The sequence below is a fragment of the Rhinopithecus roxellana genome, chromosome 18, assembly GCF_007565055.1.
Source record: "Rhinopithecus roxellana isolate Shanxi Qingling chromosome 18, ASM756505v1, whole genome shotgun sequence".
NCBI lineage: Eukaryota > Metazoa > Chordata > Mammalia > Primates > Cercopithecidae > Rhinopithecus > Rhinopithecus roxellana.
In genome coordinates this window covers 3,984,356-3,998,537 of record NC_044566.1, presented here as the reverse complement: position 1 = coordinate 3,998,537, position 14,182 = coordinate 3,984,356, and the positions used below count along the sequence as shown (strand labels likewise).

Below are 14,182 nucleotides of genomic sequence, written 5' to 3'. Positions count from 1 at the left end.
AGAGCTTGGGCGGCTTGAGTAACCCCTGATTGTTGAGAGAGAACCTGGGATTTCTTCCCTTCTTTCTAACCAAGGCTCATGGAGAGCGCAGTTACTATTCTAATGCGATGACTTAAAATAAGCAACAAAAATTATGCATGTTGGGATTAAGGTGCGGTGTTTTCTTCCCCCAAATATATGCCACCTGCTTCATGAATGATTAACGGAAATAGTTAACATGAAAACCAGCAAGTCAGCTGAGAAGAAAATTGTGGATCCCCCGCAGTCAAGGAGCGCAGGAAGGCGCCTACAGACTCCCTGGTGCTTTAGTCCAAAGTAGAATTGTTAGGGCCACCAGCAACACATGTAAGGTGTTTGGACCTTACCCACGGCAAGAAACTAAGGAAACCAGAAACAGCACCAATTACTAGAAAATTTTAAGAAGCCTGAGGCATACGAAAAGCTGTTTATTTTGGTTTTTACTCCAAGGATTATTTTAACTGTAAGAAAATTTCTGTTCCAAATTACATGTGAAGACATTAAGCGTTGACATTTAAACTAATGCGTCATCTAGAACTCTAGCATTTGAGGACATTGAAGACATTTTTGTCCTTCTGTACTGTAGGAGAAAATCACATTTCACCAGGCTACCCTCAGGAATACTGTGGTTTCATTTCATGGTGCTCAGGTGTTTTAAAATTATACATCAAAACCAAGTGTTCAGCAATGTCAAAAGAGATGAAATGAAGCTTTTTCCTTTCTATAATTGAAAAATTCCTACAAGCAAGTGCTGACATGTTTCCATCGAAATTGTACATTTTTTCAGTGGAATGGCAAAAGCAAAGCTGCTTCCTAATCCATTTTGTTCTCTTTAAAATAATTTTTAAAATTATCACATATCTAGGTAATACCTAATTTTTTTCTTCATAGTTTTAAATAGTTGTAAAGGATGTAATTTCTGACATTCTGATGACATTTTTAAATTAAACCATTGCATCCTTTATTAAAAAAATCCAATAGAATCTAAGTGTAATAGAAATATAATACCCATTTCTCCATCTAAAAAGTTTCTGAACAAGTCAGATATTAATTCTTTCTTCTTTAATTCACTCCACTTCACCCAAAAAGTTGTATCCTCATATAATCTATTTTTATGCTTGAAACGCACTTTTTTTGACAAGTGACCTCTACAGTCAATCATCATTCAAAGAGTCTGTATTTATGAACTCAGCTACTTGCTAAAAATTATGTGTAACCCAAAAATCAATACTTGAAGCACTCTCTCAGTCATATATGACACATGCAGAACAGTGAAAAATTTGGATCACCTTATATACACATTTCCAGCTGAGCTTGAACAAGGCCATACTCTGCCTTCTTTTTTCAGTTCTCATTCTGTAAACGTATGTCCTCTTCTCAGTCTATTTAGTGTCACGTTTTTCAAATTTCTGTGCCTTCCAATGGTGATTTCTCTGTTTCAAATGGCCCCCAAGCATAGTGCTGAAATGCTGTCTAATGTCCCTAAGTGCAAGAAGGCTGTGATGTGTCTTACAGAGAAAATACGTGTGTTAGATAAGCTTCGTTTGGGCATGAGTTATAGTACTGTTGTCATGAGTTCAATGTTAATGAATCAACAATATGGTACATTCACAAAAAGGAAGTGGAGATCTGCTGATCTGTACATGAGGCTGCTCCAGAAAGTGCTAAAGTAACATCTATAGTACGTGATGAAGCTATGGAAAAGATGGAAAAGCAGCTAAATTTGTGGATTCATCAGACAACAACCAAAAAAAAAAAAGTGTAGTGGGCAGTATTGTTGTGAGGCTGAAAGCCAAAGAAATTTACAGCCATGTTACCCAAGGTCAGGAAAATGTTAAACCCTTCTCAGCTAGTGCAGGCTGGCTGGCACGTTTCAAAAGGCGGTACAGCATGAAATCAAATTTTAAACTTGCAGGCAAGGCAGGTTCTGCAGATAAGGAGGCTGCAGAAGAATTTTAAAAATGCCTGCTAAGTGTTATACGTGAAAAGGGTTAAAGGGTTATGTTGAAGAGCAGGTTTTCAATGCTGATGAGACTGGCTTGTTTTATAAGAATGTTGGCAAACAAACCTATGTAATGCAAATGGTCATGCAAGCCCCTGACTTTAAAGCATTCAACCTTGCTATTGTGCGCCAATGCCAAGGGCGACTTCAAGTGCAAACCTCTGATGGTGTACAGAGCCCACAACCCATGAGCACTTAAAGGGAAAAACCTGAACTGCATGCCAGTCCACTGGAGGTAGAACAGAAAAGCAAGGATGGTATCTGAAATATTCTGGGATTGGTTGCACCACAGCTTCATTCCAGAAGTTGAACGATATCTCCAGGGCAAAAACCTTGCTTTCTGGGTCTTATTAATTTTGGGTAATGCCCCAGTTCATTGCCATGATGAACTTGAAAATGTTCACCCCAACATAGAAGTTCTTTTCATGCCCCAATACTGCATCTCTCATCCAGCCCCTGAGGGCATAATACAAACTTCCAAGGCACACTACATGAGGGAACTTTATTGTAAAGCTTGTGAGGCTCTTGATGCCAACAAGGAAGCCAGCATGATAGACTACTGGAAATCACTCACTATACGCAGCGTTATTGATTATATTGACACAGCCTGGGACAGCATCAAGCAAGCTACTGTCAATAACTGCTGGGAAAACATTTGGCCAGACTGTGAAAACCTTTCAAGACTTTGAAAGTGTTTCAGGCCGGGCGCGGTGGCTCAAGCCTGTAATCCCAGCACTTTGGGAGGCCGAGACGGGCGGATCACGAGGTCAGGAGATCAAGACCATCCTGGCTAACACGGTGAAACCCCGTCTCTACTAAAAATACAAAAAACTAGCCGGGCGACCTGGCGGGTGCCTGTAGTCCCAGCTACTCGGGAGGCTGAGGCAGGAGAATGGCGTGAACCCGGGAGGCGGAGCTTGCAGTGAGCTGAGATCCGGCCACTGCACTCCAGCCTGGGCGACAGAGCGAGACTCCGTCTCAAAAAAAAAAAAAAAAAAAAGAAAGTGTTTCAGAAAATATAAAAAACAATGTAAAAAAACATAATGCATATTGCACAGCAAATAAATGGAGAAGGTTTCAACGACATGAAGGAAGATGATGTGGAGGAAAGTTTGTCAGAGAAGGGAGTAGAACCTACAAACAAAAACCTGGATGAGATGATGAAACATGGCAGCAAAGTCAGTGACAAAAGTCACTCTAAGACTCCAAGAGTTGTCCTTCTCACAGCAGCCAAAATATCAGAATGGAATTCTGCCTTGGAAAAAATTTTCAATGACATGGAAGAATGTGACCCTGTACTTGAACGTAGCCTCACATTTAAGCGCCTCACTTCCACTGCATTTATCCCTTATTCTGAGATGCTTCAAGATTTGAGGCGAAAAGCAAGGCAGACAAGGCTGAACCAATTTTTCTAGCCAGTTTGAGAGAGAGTTGCCAACACCATCAACAAGTCGCAAAAGACAAACTCTTTTTTTTTTTTTTTTTTTTTTTTTGAGACGGAGTCTTGCTCTGCCACCCAGGCTGGAGTGCAGTGGCCGGATCTCAGCTCACTGCAAGCTCCGCCTCCCAGGTTTACGCCATTCTCCTGCCTCAGCCTCCCGAGTAGCTGGGACTACAGGCGCCCGCCTCGTCGCCTGGCTAGTTTTTTGTATTTTTAAGTAGAGACAGGGTTTCACCGTATTAGCCAGGATGGTCTCGATCTCCTGACCTCGTGATCCGCCCGTCTCAGCCTCCCAAAGTGCTGGGATTACAGGCTTGAGCCACCGCGCCCGGCGACAAACTCTTAAGGTAGCTCTTCCAGATCACAATGTGCTGCCGTTATTGACATCTTCCTCTTGTGCAGAGTAAACTCCACCAGCCTCTTTTGATTTTCATGGGGCAAGCTAAGGTTGATAGGGTAAACCACAGTGCACTCACTGACCATCACACATCCTGCAGCTCCATCCACAGTAAGACTTTAATGTGTATAAAGCTTTAAATGCTTACTCTTCACTTAATGCTCTTTTCAGGACTTCATGTATTTGTTATTACTGTGCTATACAATATAAAACATGTTCACAGTATTCCGTGAGTACTGTATATGTGTACTGTGTGCGTGTGTATACTTATGACTGACAATTAAACTAATACAATCACAGCAGTACATAATGCTGTAACTGAAACAGTGTTTATTATAAAGAAATACTGCATATGATTAATTGTAATAAATTTATATTAAATAAACTATCTTCAAACAAAAATACACATAAAACAAGGTTATGTATTGACTGGTTGGCAAAATGTTGGGGCCAGAGTCTTCATGGATCCTAATGCTATATTTCTCCTCAGAGCAATGTTGCATTTGTCAGTAATTCAATGATCAAGGTAACTTTCTAGAACATAACTACCACAAATAATAACTGATTCTACATTTAAGAGTATTAAACCATAAGAATCTAACTGCTATGATTTTTTTCTCAACTGAGTTAATACAACTATTATGAGTACACAAATGATGGAAACAATATGTTACAGTTTTTATAAATTATTACATATAAAAAGCAAAGTTTCATCTGGAAGTGTATTTCTTTTTTTTCTTCTTCTTCTTTTTTTTTTTTCAGAGATGGTGGTCTCACTATGTTGCCCAGGCTTGTCTTGAACCCCTGGGCTCAAGCAATTCACCCACCTCAGACTCCCAAAGTGCTGGGATTACAGGCATGAGCCACTGCACCCAGCCAGAAATGGTTTTTCTTAATGAAATATATAGGGCTTATTTTTTAGTTTGTTCATTTACCCATGAATGACTATCACTTTTCGCTGGAGTGAGGTATAGTCTAGCATCACTTGTTTTCCTATCTTGGAAGATTTTTATGCAAATCCTGAAAAACTTTGTTCACAAAAATAAATACATGAAAATAGAAGGAGTTTTGTCATGACATAACTTAACTCTTTAAAGCCTTCTGAGTTACATGGACAAAGTCCAGTTATGGTCTCTCATAAGTTAAAAATGTTTTAAATCATTTATTAACAACTTCATTAGGTCTCCTTTGATTTCTATGAAAGCTAGGAAGTGGAAACCCCTGAGTTGCAAAATTTCAGTCGTTAAAGTCATTGACTTCTTAATACCATCAATATTTCTAATTGTCTCTTTGTTACATGGCCTGGAAGTTTTCCATCTTGCAACAGTGCACCTCAGGAAGATGACAGGTGCAAAGTCTGCCTTTCTGTATGAAGTGGGAGAATGGCCATTGTGAGAGGGGAGATGGGACGGCCAAGCCAGCTTCATGTCTTCCATGGCTTCAGGCACCTTCTAAGGCTAGTCAGTTTTAGGTGACTGTGTATGAAAGTTGAGGGTCTGGAAGTGGATTCCCTTAAAACCATCCTGTGCCTGCATATCCTTGAAAAATATTTCTGTACATGTACATGGATACCTGTAGCAAGCTAAGTCAAAGAACACTGTACCTAAAACATACCTGTTTGGAAAACTGTAATGTCAAAGAGTCAAAACTTTATAGTAAGTAGTGCCTGGCTGTGTAACAAGTATGTTGTGTCACACTGGACAAGTCACTTGACCCCTCTGGATCTATGCCCTTGTCCCTGATTTAAGGCTAATACATCTTTCTGCACAGAGCAGTTGGGAGGATGAAATGGGTAATAAATTAATCCAGCAATATTGGGCTTAGAGTCCACAGCAGATGATGGCATAAGCACTGTGAATGCAAAGAGTGAGACAAGGCATTGCCCTCAGTGATGCACAGAAGCTTGCACACAGCATGGTAAAGTGTGGCCACAGAGATGTAGACTCAGCATCACAGAAGCATGGCAGAGGGAAACCTAAATTCTGCAGAGAAATTCTCCAGAGGCTTAACCAGCATAAAAGGTGACCTCTGAGTTGGGCCTGGAAAGGTGAAGAGGCAGATGGAACTGCGTCTCAAAGGTGTGCCATCTTAGCAGTCCCGGGTGTTCTCAAGGATGGCAAGTAAAAAAGGGCAGCTGAGACCATGGGTGAAACTGCAGTGGAAAAACATGTTTGGAATATTACGATATAAACAAGGTGGTTGAAAGTCTCTTTAGTCTTTCACTAAAGAAGCTATATGAACGAATGGTCAGTGAGCACATGAAAAAGGGTTCAACCTCTGTAGTCACTAGGGAAATGCAAATTAAAGCTACAGATAACACTGCACCCCACCAGAATGGATCAAATGGAAAGGGCTGACAATATACCAAGTGTTGGCAAGGATGTAAAGTAATTGGAATTCCCAGACACGACTAATGGGAGTGTAAATGGTATGCTTAGAAAACTGGCAGTTTCTTGCAAAGTTAAATATACATCTACCCTAAGACCAGCAATTCCTTTCCTAGGTATTTACCCAAGAGAGATGAAAGCATAGGTCCACTGAAAGCCATGTACAACAATGTTCATAGCTTTATTTATAATCAGCAAACCCTTCACCCTTCACAATTCAAAGGGGCAGGGAAGTCTCCTTTTTCATGTCGTCTCCAGAAATATTCAGAAAACTCAGGCCTCAAATGACCAACAACTCTGCCCAGTTCACTTTTCAGAAATCCTGTGCCAAATTCTCCATGGTAATAAACTCCAGGCTTTTCCCTCAAGAACTCTAACCAGGCAGAGGCATAGACAGTCCCAGAATCATTGCAATTTTCCTTCAAAGTATGGCTTTCATACTTAATATGTGATAAGTGGTATGTGTGATATGAATATTTGCTACAAATTAATCACAAAGCAACATTAAGGTCAGACTTCAGAATCGTCTACAGCTATCCAGTTTTCATGTCAAGTCCTTACCAACTACTTCAGGGCAGAAACAATCATCTCTACCCTCAACCAAAGCAGAGAGGCGAGTAAGACAGCTGCCACCTCTCAGGATTTAAAGACTCTCAGAATTTGAAAGAGTTTGAGTAAAAAACCACTAGAGAAGGAATAATAGGCAGTATCAGCAAGGCAAATAATTAAACAGGTTCAATGTTACCTCAACAATTAAGATCAACAGTAGAAAATAGTCACGTCTGAGTATTTAGTTCCCCAGGGAGATTCTGATTCTGCGTAGGTCTGAAGTACAGCCCAGGAGTTTAGTGTCAGTGTGCATGTGTGTGTGTATGTTTAAAGTCTTCATCTGATTCTAATTTTCAGCCAGGTTTGGGAACCACTGGTATGGTGTAACTCAGTGTTTCTTAAACATCGACATGCATCAGAATCACCTGGAGTAACACAGATTCAGCAGGTGGGGTGGAACCCAAGAATTTGGATTTCTGACAAGTTCCCTGGAGACGTTGATGGTACCAGAACCATACTTACAGAACCCAGTGGTATATGTAGACTGAATCTGGAAGTGTTCTGGTTTTTTCCCACTTGGAGAATAATTCAGACTCCCAACCACAGAATGAAAGTCACCCCAGGTCTTTGCCATCAAATCTCATCACCCCAGCTATGAAAGATCACTTCCTCCTCAACGCGTGTGGTTCTGTCCACAGTTAGACCTACAACATAGCTGGACCTACTTGTGCACATCTCATCTCCCTCATTTAGACATAAGCTCCCTAACTGCAGGGCCCACAGATGTCTCACATTAAATAGTCAGCAACTGTGCACTAAATGACCTAACCCACTTAGGTCACCAAATCCACTCATCTCGGAGTAAGGGAAAGAAAGAACCTTAGCTGAAAGGGTCATAGAAGACTTCTGAGGTAGTTCTGGTATTTTCCAGATGAGAAAACAGGGACTCAGAGAGCTGAAATGTCGTGTCCACAACTGCACTGCCTGTGGATTCTACCAACCTGCACCGACCTCTGAGGACTGCATCAACCAGGCTTCCCTGCTCTCTGGCTTCTGGTGGGGTTGAGCCAACAGGGGGCCCTGGCAGGAAGCAGGGGCCTAGAGTGGTAGATGCTGGTGCTGGCTCACAGGGGGCTGTGTGGGTCTCACTCTGTCACACTGGTGGCTTGAAAGCCCTGGTGTAAGTACCTACGGCACAGAAATCAGCAAACAGTACGTGCCAGGACCCCCCTCGCAGACAGCCAGGTGTTAAACATTTACCAACACACCACTGGTGGAAGACCATGGCTCCTGTCAGGCAGCCTGTCATGTAACTACAGCTCTCACTGGCTGGAGTAACCCTGCTTCCCCCCACCTTTCCCTCCCGGGCCAGAGAGAATTAATGACTTTTCAGTCATTAATCCATCTCTTCTAGATTGTCCTTCTTCCTGCCCTCACTTCATAAATAGTCTCATAAACCACCTCTGTTCAGTGTGCCATCTATCTGTTTTCTGCCTGGCACCTAACCTGGAGAGCTTCCTGGTGGCATCTAAACTTAGAACACAATGTAATAGCAAACGATTGGAAACAATCTAGAGGACAGATTAAAAGAATTCTAATGCTTCCACAGACCATCACCACTACCATACGGCCTTTAAAAAAGGGGGCAGCTTTATATCCTGATATGTTACAATCTCCAAGTTATGTTTGGCGAGGTAGGGAACATGGGGGAACACTGTGGATAATTTCTACCTTTTGTGTTTTAAAAAAAAAGAAGCAAGAAAAAAATGTATGTAGGTGTTTAGAAATGCATGGAGCTATCTCTGTAAGCATATGCCAGACACTTAACAAGAGTTCTCTATGGGGAAACGGAATTGGGCATCGAGGACAGGAGAACAAGGGAAATTTGCTTTTCTCTCTCTACTTATTGTACCGTTTGAATGTTTTCCCATGTGCAAGTATTATTAAATACATTAGAGAAGATGACAATGACCACTCCCAATCCATTATTCTTCCCCTCAGGCCAACGTGACTCCCCCATCACAAAACAGTCCTCAGACAGCTGGGCTGCCAGTATACTGGGGTCTTTGTAGGGCAGATCGCCACCATGTCATGCCGAGATGCAGTGGTAGGTTTGAAATCCTAAGTTCACCTTCTAAAAGTCTGCTTAGCATTCAATGGATCATCTAATTTTTAATTACATGGTAGTCACTGCTTTATTCTAATTAAATTGCAGCTGTCTTCTGATCAGGAATTATGCTCTTCCACAGCACTCTGGGTTCATTCCACAGTCAATAATGTTAAATGGAGTGAAAATGTAGGTCAGTGGAGCTAACTTGGAAGTCTCCAGGACAACTCTTCTTCCAAATCCATTGGAAAACATGAAGCAACAGGCAGAAATGCCAAGGATTCGACTGTTAAATATCAGATAAGTAAGCTGCTCCCCCAAAAAGTCTTTAGCATACTAAGCAAGTCATTTCCTGGAAGAAATTTAAACCTTTTATAAAGCATGTTTCTCTTTTGCATTCCTTCTTCAAGAAGTCCCAAAGCCCAACTCTAAATGAAATGCTGCAGCCATCTGGGAACAAACAAATTGTTTTCCATGAGTATGGAACTGGCCAGATTATAAAGGGTAGTAATAGATACAAGTGTACAAAACCTCCCATTCCCAACCTAAATTCAGATATGCCAGAGACATGAAATGTCAAAGAGAGACCAACAAGACTACAGAGCTTCAACTGACTCATGCATCCCCTGAGGCTTGGTTCTCACAAACTCCAAAAGCACATTTTAAAATCCCTCAGAGTTCGTGGCAACAGTTCCAAACTCATACCAATGCCAAAAATGGATAACAAAATATTATTTAAAGATAAAACTTCATCAGATAACCCAGAATACATTTCTCCATTGAGTCATATTTTGTTCTCCCAGTATTGTTAGATGAAAATGCAGCAGTTGTATCTTAATTGTTGAGTGAGAGTGAGCTGGGAAACAGCACGTGCCCTGCCACCCCTCAAGGTCAGGCTGCAGCAATGCAGACCCCCAGGAAGTCAGTGCAGCAGGGATGGGTGGGCACAGTTGACTTCTCACCACTTCCATCGGCAGCCGCCATTCCATGTGCCCTTAAAGGATCTGGGTACAAGAAAACTGAGAGCATTACAGATTCATAAGACAGCTCAAGTTGAGTCTTGTGGTCGAAGATTGTTGTTCCACTTGTTCACATGGAATAATTGTCTTTCTTTATTTCACTTTCATGCTTGTGACCTAATGGAAACAGACTATAAATGATGGCATGGCATTCTGTGAATCAGAGCTGCTCATCGCTTTCTTGTTAAGCTCCCTTGCTCTATTGTTTCCGACCCTTTGGCATGTTCCCTCTCCCACTGAATGCACTTCAGCATGGCTGGTGATTATTTTCTTATTGCCCATTGTTAAAGACACCTATGAAGAAGGCTGTGGTCTCTGGCAGAAATGTGCTAGTGAATCCAAGGTGGGTACTGGCTGTGTAGTCATTGTCTGGGTGAGTTTCGATACGAGGCAGGGTCATGTCCACCCTCAGCACAAGCAGTCTGCTCTCTGCTGTATCTACTCTCCTGTATCTACTCTCCTGTATCTACTCTCTGCCTCACCAACGACCCAACATCCTACCCTTGACCGAGGCACCGCGGTGAGAGTGGCAGCTCCTGTCCTGCAGTCTCGAGTGCTCCTCCGCTGCTCATATTTGTGTTCTCAGAAGTCTAGGGTTTTTTCTGGCGGCCCTGCGTTTGTTTGCTTCCACTACTCAGATTTGCTTCTGAAGTGTTCTCCTGCCGTCCAGCTCCACACACAGTGAAGCCAGGCGGCAACAGTGGGAGCTCCACAGTCCTGCACTGCTTTGCTCCTGGCCCTTCCCACTCAAGAGTCTTTGGTTCGAAGCTGTGTTTAATGCAAGTTCAAGGCTCAGAGCCATCTAAGAGAAGACTGAACCCAACCACCTAGGAAGAAATCTGTTTTCATCCATGTGTTAACTTGTGGGGGATTTGAAGGCATGCAAAGAGGCAGGCTCATTTTCGAGAGGAGATGGTAAAGCAGGAGGGAGCCATTCACCCAGAGGAAGGAAGTGAAATAAGGATACTGGAAACAGCTGAGGACATCCACAGTTAAGCACATCTCTCTATAAATAGCAGTTGGGCCTGCCCTTGAGAGAGAGGCAAGAGGATAGGAAGAGAGGGCAGGAAGCATTGGCCAAGGACACTCATGGGCTATAAAAGCCTCTTGCATGAAAGACGGGCCAGTTGGGACTTTCATATTATCTGTGAGTAATAAAAAGGTGACAAAAAGATCATTATCACCCAAAACTCAAGTATCAGCAGTGTGGGCTGAAATAAATAGGGCCATAGCTGTGAATAAGATGTGTAGCAATCTGTACTTGGGAAATGCATTTTTTAAAAACCACTTAAAAACACTGATCTTCATTACTTAAAGATAAGGTTGCTAATGTATACACAAGAATTCTATTTGGTTCATGTTACTATCATTATTTATAATTTGCCTATAATGTCACTCCTCCACTCAAAACCATTAAAAGCTCCCCATTTCACGCAGGAAAAGCCAAAGTCCTTGAGAGAACAAGAAGACAAGCCACTGACAGGTAGGAGAAATTTGCAAAACACATCTAATCAATAATTTGTATTCTGAATATACAAAGAACTGTTAAAACTCATGAAGAAAACAACTTAGTTTTTAAAATGGGCACAAGATCTGAAAAAAAAAAAAAAAACACCAACAAAGATACACAAATGGTAAATAAGCACATGAAAAGATGTCCAACATCATATATTATGAAGGAAATGTAAATTAAAACAAGGAGATGCCGTTGCATACCTATTAGAACGGCCAAAATCCACAAGACTGTCAACACCAAATGCTGGCAAGAATGTGGAGCAATGGAACTCGCACTCATTGCTGGTGGGAATGCAAAATGGTGCAGCCACTAGAAGGCAGTTGGGCAGTCTCCTACAAAGCTAAATGTAGGCTTACCATATGATCCAGCAGTTGTGCTCCTTGGTATTATATTTACCCACGTGGGGCTGAAACGTACATCCACACAAAAACCTGCACGCATTTGTTTATTGCAACCATCTTCACAATTGCCAATACTTGGAAGCAACTAAGATGTACTTCAATCGGTGAATGGAGAAAAAACAGTGGTATATCATACAATGAGATTATTCAGTGATAGAAAGAAATGGGCTATCAATCCATAACAAAAATATGGAGGAACCTTAAATGCATATTGCTAAGTGAAAGAAGCCGATCAGAAAGGCTACAGAATGTGTGGTTCTAACTATCTGACATTCTGGAAAAGACAAAACTTTTGGAGCGTCCAGGCAGCTGAACACATAGAGGTTGCTGGAGGGGGCACACCCAGGGAGGGCATGGAAGCTGCGCGACCTTTACCCCCTAGCTCACACTACATGTCTCTTCATCTGTAGCCTTTGCAATATTCTTATAATAAACCAGTAAATGTAAATTTAAAAAGAAAAAGAACCATGGAGACAGTAAAAAGATCAACAGTTGCCAGGTGTTGAGGCAAGAGAGGTATGACTAGACGGAGTAAAGAGGACCTTAGGGCAGTGAAACTACTCTGCATGTTATTATACAGTGGCTACATGTCATTATACACTTGTCAAAACCCACAGAAGATACAACACACAGTGAACCCTAAAGGAAATTGTGAACTTTAGTCAATAATAAAGTATCAGTATCAGCTCATCAATTTAACAGGTGCATCATACTAATGTAGGGTGTTAATGGGGGAAAGTGGGTGGGCAGAAAGGAGTGTATAGCAACTCAGTACTTTTTGCTCAGTTCTTCTGCAAACCTAAAACTGCTCTAAAAAAGAAGATCTAGGCTGGGTGTGGTGGCTCATGCCTAGACCTTATATGTAATTCCAGCATTTTGGGAGGCCAAAGCAGGAGAATCGCTTGAAGCCAGGAATTCAAGATCAGCTGGGGCCACATAGCAAGACCCTGTGTCTACAAAAAACTTAAAAATTAGTTGGGCATGGTGATGTATGCTGTAGTCCCAGCTACTCGGGAGGATCACTGGAGCCCAGGAGTTCAAGTCTGCAGTGAGCTGTCATCTGCCACTGCACTCCCTCCTGGGCAACAGAACAAGACCCTGCCTCTACAAAAGCAAAAAATAAAAAAAGGTTAATAATAAAAGGCCAAGTCCTTCGAATGGCCAAGCAGGTACTACGCAATTGCTCCCTTGTTCCCTCCTTGACCTCATCAGCCAGCTACCACCCTCCCTACTCTCATTGGCCTCTGCTGTTCTGGAACTTGCCAGGCAGACTTCTAACCCAGGACCTCGCACTAGCAGTTCCCTCTGCCTGCAACACCATCCTCCCAGATCTTCACCTCACTCCTTTCTTTGCTCCCATTCATCAAGTCTCTGTTCACGTCACTTCTCAGTAACAACCCCCTGACGACCCAATGTAAACCTGCACCACCGCCCTAGGTGCTGGCACTTCCCACCCGCCACCTGCTGTTTTCCTCCATAACACATATCACTGGTAAATGTACTCTCTCACTGATTTCTGTGTGGTGTTTACAGAATCTCTCCCTGCACTATACAATACACACTCCAGCTGCAGCGTATTTGGTCTGTTTGGATGACGGTTGTATCTTAACAGATGGCACATACAGACAGGCACTTGGTATATTATTTGTGAATTAATGAACCAAGGACCTGTGCCTGTGACGCTCTAACAAATCACTTGATTATGGCTACCAAAAGTGAAGTTGAGTGACGCTGACATGGCAAAAAGTAAAATACCAAAAAGTAATATAATTGGTCTAGTGTGAGAATTGGATGTTTAAGACAGGAACTATCCCAAATAACACTTGGAAATACGATCACTGTAGACAAAATGATAGAGATAAATGAAATATTGTCTTGTCTTAGTTTTTACCTTAAAAGCTTCACCCCTCCCTGTTGAGACTGATGGCCACATCCTGTTGCCACCGGCTCTGCCTGCGGCCAGCTGCCCATGGGCTGCCCAGCTTTCCCAGGACTGCCCACCTGCAGGCCCACGGCTCAGTTTCCTCTGTGCATGGCCATTGGTTCAGCCAGTGCTGCCCAGAGCAAGCTCTAGTTACAGCTCCTGCCTCCCTATCGCTAAGGAAAATCACAGGCCCCAAACTGGGTTTCCCCGTAAGCAGCTGGCCCGCTCCCGCAGCCCACATCAGGCCCCTGTCCACCGCCAGTGCTCCATGCAGGCACCCGCAAGAGCCATAGGTTTCACAGAGTGGCCTTCATTCTTCTATCAAGGGGGACAAAAACAAGCTCTGAAGGCCTCCTGTGATTCTGACAGTTCAGAGATGAGACAGACGGAGACATAGACACAGAGAGGGAGAGACAGAGGT

General features: G+C 42.6%; 1 protein-coding gene across 3 annotated transcripts in view; it reads right to left on the bottom strand.

Annotated features, from left to right (window-relative positions):
- Positions 1-14,182, bottom strand: part of ARHGEF7 (Rho guanine nucleotide exchange factor 7) — a 180,511-nt gene that overhangs the window by 144,933 nt on the left and 21,396 nt on the right. The window lies entirely within an intron of this gene.